The sequence below is a fragment of the Geotrypetes seraphini genome, chromosome 3, assembly GCF_902459505.1.
Source record: "Geotrypetes seraphini chromosome 3, aGeoSer1.1, whole genome shotgun sequence".
In the NCBI taxonomy this organism is placed as follows: domain Eukaryota; kingdom Metazoa; phylum Chordata; class Amphibia; order Gymnophiona; family Dermophiidae; genus Geotrypetes; species Geotrypetes seraphini.
The window spans coordinates 344,509,603-344,516,088 of NC_047086.1; the positions used below are offsets into that span (position 1 = coordinate 344,509,603).

At 44.4% G+C, this 6,486-nt stretch overlaps 1 protein-coding gene across 3 annotated transcripts in view; it reads right to left on the bottom strand.

Annotated features, from left to right (window-relative positions):
* LOC117357741 (calpain-14-like) overlaps positions 1-6,250 on the bottom strand; it is a 47,277-nt gene extending 41,027 nt beyond the window's left edge. For all 3 annotated transcript variants that reach the window (XM_033938762.1, XM_033938761.1, XM_033938760.1), the window contains exon 1: positions 6,043-6,250. The gene's annotated coding sequence lies outside the window, so the exon portion shown is untranslated. The remainder of the gene's footprint in view (positions 1-6,042) is intronic.
* Between the last annotated feature and the right edge of the window lie 236 nt (positions 6,251-6,486).

Sequence of the window (6,486 nt, forward strand, 5' to 3'; positions counted from 1 at the left end):
ATAGTAGTAGTAGTCCTGAACTTGTAACTTCTACCCTAGTGTATTTTCTCTCGCTCTCTCTCTCTGATAAGTGTATCCCATAGTGTATTGCATCAAATTACATTGGTTTGTCAGGTCAAAGGCCAGTGTCGGCACTTTTCGCTCTAGATCAGCTTGGCACTCTGCTGATTTCACCTCTGCTGTTTCTGGTTTTTCCACTTCTCTTCCCCTACCGTGCCACCAGATCCTGTGACATCCAGATACCACAGAGAGCTGGCATACACCCCCCCCCCCCCCATATCTGCATTTTCTATTACTAGTTACTTGTTTTGGGTAATGCCCTGTTTCTGGCTCTGAGAACAAAAGAGCCACTTCCCTCCCTCTGCTGACTATGAGCCAGGAATGAGTGATTTCTCACCGCTGATGAATGCAGGGTTTCTCTCACCTGCCACTGGCAACCTGTGACTCTAAGAATGTGGAAATCCCTAGAGCTAAGGCTGAGAACTGGCACGTTTTATAAGGAAAAATACTCTGTAAATAGGACCAGATTAGGAATCTGCAGTCGCTGCATCTTTTTTTTTTTTTTTTTCAGCTCAAATGAAACCTCAAGAGGCCTGGTTAACCACTTAGGTATAAAGCAGGGTATATGTTTTTAAATAAAGAAATAAAATATAAGAGGTAAAGTACATATCGAGGCTCATTTTTAAAGAACTATGACACACAGAGCCTGATTTTATAAATGGCACCTATGTTAGGCATTGCTATGTGCCCTAATCACAGAGGCCTAGCGACATCTAACCCCTCCTCCTTTTACAAAACCACACAAGAGGTTTTTAGCGCCGGCCAGTGCGCTGAATGCTCTGTGCTGCTCCGATGGTCTAAGAGTTCCTTTGAGCATCAGAGCACCGCAGAGCATTCAGCGCACTGGCTGGCGCTAAAAACCTCTTGCGCAGTTTTGTCAAAGGGGGGTAAAATTCATGGTCAAAAGCGCGCCGGGACAAAGGCGCGCCCAGACAATTGAGCGCAGCACGGAGGCGCGTGCTGCTCAAAATTAATGTTTTTAGGGCTCTGATGGGGGGTGTGGTGGGGGAACCCCCCCACTTTACTTAATAGACATTGCGCTGCGTTGTGGGGGCGTTGTGGGGGGTTGTAACCCCCCACATTTTACTGAAAACTTCACTTTTTCCCTGTTTTTAGGGAAAAAGTTAAGTTTACAGTAAAATGTGGAGGATTACAACCCCCCAAACCACCCATAACGCCGGCGCGATGTCTATTAAGTAAAGTGGGGGGTTCCCCAACAAAACCCCCCGTCGGAGCCCCTTAAAACAGTAATTTTGAGCGGCGCGCACCTCCGCGCTGCACTCAATTGTCTGGGCGCGCCTTTGTCTTTCACACCATTGTCTATGAACCAAATTCATGTGCAACTTAATTGAATTTTAATAGGTTAAATGACATGGTAATTGACCACAAAACAAAAAAGTGGAATTGTCCAAGGAAGAAAGATGTGCACTAAAAAAGTGTCCACAGGCTAATCTGTAGATGTAGAAATCTTTATTCTTCCAACATCATCATGGTACAATCAATGATTCAGTGACTCGACACCTACATGTTTCGACCAACAGGCCTGCCTCAGGAGTCTTAAGAATCACAAAGCAAAAAATAAACTTGCTGGCAAAACACATGGACGCTGCCAATATTCAAAATGAAATCTGAAAATAGCGCTATCCATGCCTACCCAAAAAATAAGGGTGGAGTTTGGCCATGGATTGCCTTAGACACCAGTAGGCATCTATGTTAGGTGCCAGTAAATTAGTCCAAAAATCCCTGGCCTAGCATGCCGGGCTGAGTTAAGTGCCACAAGGTGCAATTCTACAAACGGCATCTAGTGATTGATTGACAAGCCAAGCGGTGCCCAGCAGCTAGGTGCCATTTATAGAATCATGCCCAGAGTGCTCTTACTGGCCAGGGTCTGAAGTGCAAGCCTTCACGTATGGTCTGGAGAAAGGGGTGGAAAAAAACATGCCAATCAAGCTTTTGGAACGGAGGAATAGCCCTGTTCAAATCTCACTGCAGCTCCTTTTGATCTTGGGCAAGTCACATAGCCCTCGGGTACAAACTTACGTTGTAAGCTATCTGGGGACAGAAAAACACCTATACCTGAGTGTATTCTGCTCTTTCAGGCTTGCAGGTGGTACATTTTTAGAAGATTCAAATTTCACATTGAGCATGTAAGGGCCAATTTAGATATGTAAATTCTTATTTTACGCTTCTAGGCTTGTCAACATTGTATGTTCTGGATTTGAACCGAGCAGGAAATCAAAATGATCATTTCACACACCCGTGCTGATTAAGGCCCACATGAATTGTTACAACCAACCAACATGCATCATTGCATACAAAGAAATTCAGCAAAATCAGTTTATCCAAAACTGGGTCATTTATGGCAGTGTTTCTCAGCTCAGCCTGGAGTATCCCCTTGCTAGTCAGGTTTTCAGGATATCCATAATAAATATGCATGAAAGAAATTTGCATACAATGGAGGCAGTGTATGCACATCAAGTTTCCGCATATTCATTGTGGATTTCCTGAAACCTGACTGGCAAAGGGGTACTCCAGAACTGAGTTGAGAAACACTGATTTATGGTATTAAATGAATGGTTTGCAGGAGGCAGAACCAAAAATTAATTGTTGGGAAAAAAAAGAGTTCAAATCAGACATGAGCAACTCCGGTCCTCGAGGGCCGGAATCCAGTCGGGTTTTCAGGATTTCCCCAATGAATATGCATGAGATCTATCTGCATGCACTGCTTTCAATGCATATTCATTGAGGAAATCCTGAAAACCCGACTGGATTCCGGCCCTCGAGGACCAGAGTTGCCCACCCCTGGTTTGAAATGGTAACAATTCAAGGTGAAGCAAGCACTGGAGTGTCTGAACAAATCTGTTTTGGGAACATTTAAAAGTGATTTGAAAGAAAGCTTAGCTCAACGTTTCTAGGCCTGATGGCTAGTTTGGATTCTGCGTCAGACGTGTACAGGTGCAGCACATCTTAAAACCTCCTCATACTCAAAAAAGGTGTTGAATCAAAAGCATGTGAGGATACCAACAAAAAAAAAAATCAGGAGGGAGGCAAAAATCTACCCAGAAAAACTGTATGCGGTCAGACTATTTGTCTGAAGAATCCGGTGAGGTCCGGAAAATTCACAGGCCCATGTTACAGTGGGAGGAAGGGGATATTGCCCACCAAGTTTTGACTCCATCTCTTCTCCCCCACCTTCCCTAATAAGTAATGTTCTCCCTCTCTCCCAATGGCAAGAATAGATCAGTACTTCAGGTAACGTCTTTTTATTTTGCCAGCCTGCTAACATCAGCCATTCAACCCACCAGAGAAGCCAGCCACCAGGAGGCAGAACCGTTATGAAATACCCTTCTGCTGGCAGGAGGAAAGAGGCAGGATTATGCAAGGAGCAAGTTAGGTGCCTCCCCCGCTCCCCTCCCCTCCCCAAGTGAATGCCTCGCAAAGCTGTTAGGTTGTAGTTAGCCCTGCTACAAAAAAAAATATTGCTAATTAACCCCTCCTTTTACTAAACTGTGATAGTGGTTATTAGCGCTGAATGCTTCGCGCTGCTCCCGATGCTCACAAGGGTCCTTTAATTAAGACGCGCTAATCGATTTAGCCCGCGCTAAATGCTAAGGCATCCATTATATTCTAAGGGCATTTTAGCATTTAGCGCGCGCTAACTCGGTTAGCGCACCTTAATAAAAGGACCACCGAGTTCCTGTGAGCGTCGGGAGCAGCACAGAACATTCAGCACGGCTCCCTGCGCTAATAACCACTATTGCAGTTTATTAAAAGGGGGGATGGTAAGTAGTTTAAAAGGAATCATAACCTATAGAGCAGTGGTTCCTGGGGGACCCCCAGCCAGTCAGGTTTTCAAGATATCCCTAATGAATATGCATGAGAGAGATTTGCATATAATGGAAGTGACAGGTATGCAAATCTCTCTCATGCATATTCATTAGGGATATCTTGAAAACCTGACTGGCTGGGGGTCCCCCAGGACAGGTTTGGGAACCACTGCTATAGAGACTCCAACAGGATACTCTAAAAAGCAGTGGTCTCAAACTTGCGGCCCGCCAGGTACTATTTTGAGGCCCTCGGTATGTTTATCATAATCACAAAAGTAAAATAAAACAGTTTCTTGATCACATGTCTCTTTAGCTATAAATTACAATATTAAGACTTAGCCAAAAGGAAAGATTTATAAACTAAAAGAGTTTTACCTCATGCAAAATTGTCACTTCTTTAATAAGACACTAACTATTTTTTTTCTGAGGCCCTCCAAGTACCTACAAATCCAAAATGTGGCCCTGCATAGGGTCTGAGTTTGAGACCACTGCTCTAAAGGTAAGTGTTAACATCTGGTGTTAGGTAGCAGCACACCTCTGCCAGGAAGTTTTAGGGAATGTCAGAGTATCACAGGGGAAACAGGTAGCAACTCTCTTTGTTTATTCTGTAAACACGGTACTACACAACTAGCTAGCTTTCTCCTCTGAAAAATTTTGCTAGCACTTAGAAAACCATATGGATACACTGAAGTTGAACCACTGACTCAGAAATCGACATATTAGCACGCCCTGGGCTCAAAGAGCATCGGGAACTGTTCTACTTCAAGCGCCTGAGGAAAGAGGGCACGTGGAAGCCATTGCCTCCTGGCACAACAAAATATTTGAAAAACTATCCTCCCTCCAAAAAAAAAAAAAGGGAAAAGGAAGATCCTTTTTGCATTTAGGAAATCAAGGAGGGGTGATCAAAGTCAAAATAACAACAACAAAAAAAAAGTATTCATGGTGGGGGAAGGGAGCAGTCTCTAATCATCACATCTATCAAAACACAAACATTTGTGAATGACCACCTAGTTATTACTATAATGCCACCCCTCACTTATCTCAGTCCAGAGGACTGTACTGCACCACTGGTGTATCCTATTTATGTCCCAAAAGTGCTTCTTCAAACAATCATGTCCAAAAAAACACGTCAAATAAATCTCAATTACAAAGTTTACATATCTCCAAAATGGCTTCATATTTCCATGCTGAAATAGTCACGTGGTCACTGATCTGAGCACATAACTTTTTCATGCATTTTTTTTTACAAATTGTTTCATATTTACAAATTGTAATAAGTAGTTTAGTTTTTCTTTTGTTCTTGACTGTGGGGTTATAAATAAATACTTTTTTTCGATATCCTTCTCCACCCCGTTTTGAGAATTATAAGGCTTGCACCAGTTATGCAGAAATACAAATCTACGTACATAAGTCTATCATCAGCGCTAAGAAGCTTCAGTAGCCACTCAGATGCATGCAAACTGTGTATCCAAGTGATTCCCCGCATCTTTCTCCACAGATACAATTACTGTAATTATTTTTGCCCCGAAATAATCTACACACTTCAACAAAAAGCGGGCACATTTTCAGGAACATTTCTCAAGCCAACTCTAGCACAGAAAATCAGTTTTTTTTCCAGCATGTGCTTTATGCATCCCACGTGCTTCCCTATAAACGCATTCCAGCAGGCGTCACGCTCGGATTAAGCGTCCGAAACTACGTCCACACATTCCATCTCGAGCGCTGAAAGGATCCCGCGCCAGCGAGACGAAGTCAGCGCTAGAACGTGCCTTCGCTTCGCAATTGTACCCTCTTTCAGCCGCCGGGCCTTAGAAATGCGGTGGCCAGCAGCATCCCACACTGCACGACAGCGCCGACAGGTGGACCGGTGCCAAGAAAAGACTATATAGAGCCCCTCCCCCCCCTAGATCCAGAGCATACCCCGTCCATGATCCCTCCCAGGAACTGATAGATGGGCTTCCAAACGCCCATCGGAAGCTGGGAAATCTCCACGTCACCTCCCTAAGCAAAACAAAGCGGCTCCTGACTTCGATCTAACGCCTCTCGAGAAATCACATACGCTTGCTCCGAACAGAGCCCATGGTTTCATCCAAGTACAGGCGCCGGGTTAAGGGCATTGCAACCAAGAAGAGAAGCAGGGCTTGAGCTGACCTACCTCAGCCCTCTGGCTTAAAGGTCCCTTCAGGCTTCTAGCTCCCGGAAGGCTTCTTTCCACAAGAGTAATCTGCTCCTCTCACGAGCCAAAGGCAGTTTTATAGCCTGACAGGCTCAACAGCTACGTAACCATCATAATTGCTGAGCACATACAGTACTGAATGCAACTTTTTCGCTCAGGCTCCGCCCCCCCATTCCAAGGACTTCCTCTCGTGAGTAAATTAGCAACACTTTCAACAAAAGGGGGCAGGTTTTAAAAAAAGAAAGCGGTGTTTTAACCACAGTGGGGAAACGTGACTTGGCCTCAAAGGTGTGACATTTCTTGAGAAATCAGAAAACAACAACAGACGTCTGACATCAGTGGCTGCAATGTCAGTGTGGCAAATGCTGGCAGAGCGCTAAAGGGTTTACTGGAAGTGATGGACCTTTTGGTGACCTCGGTGAA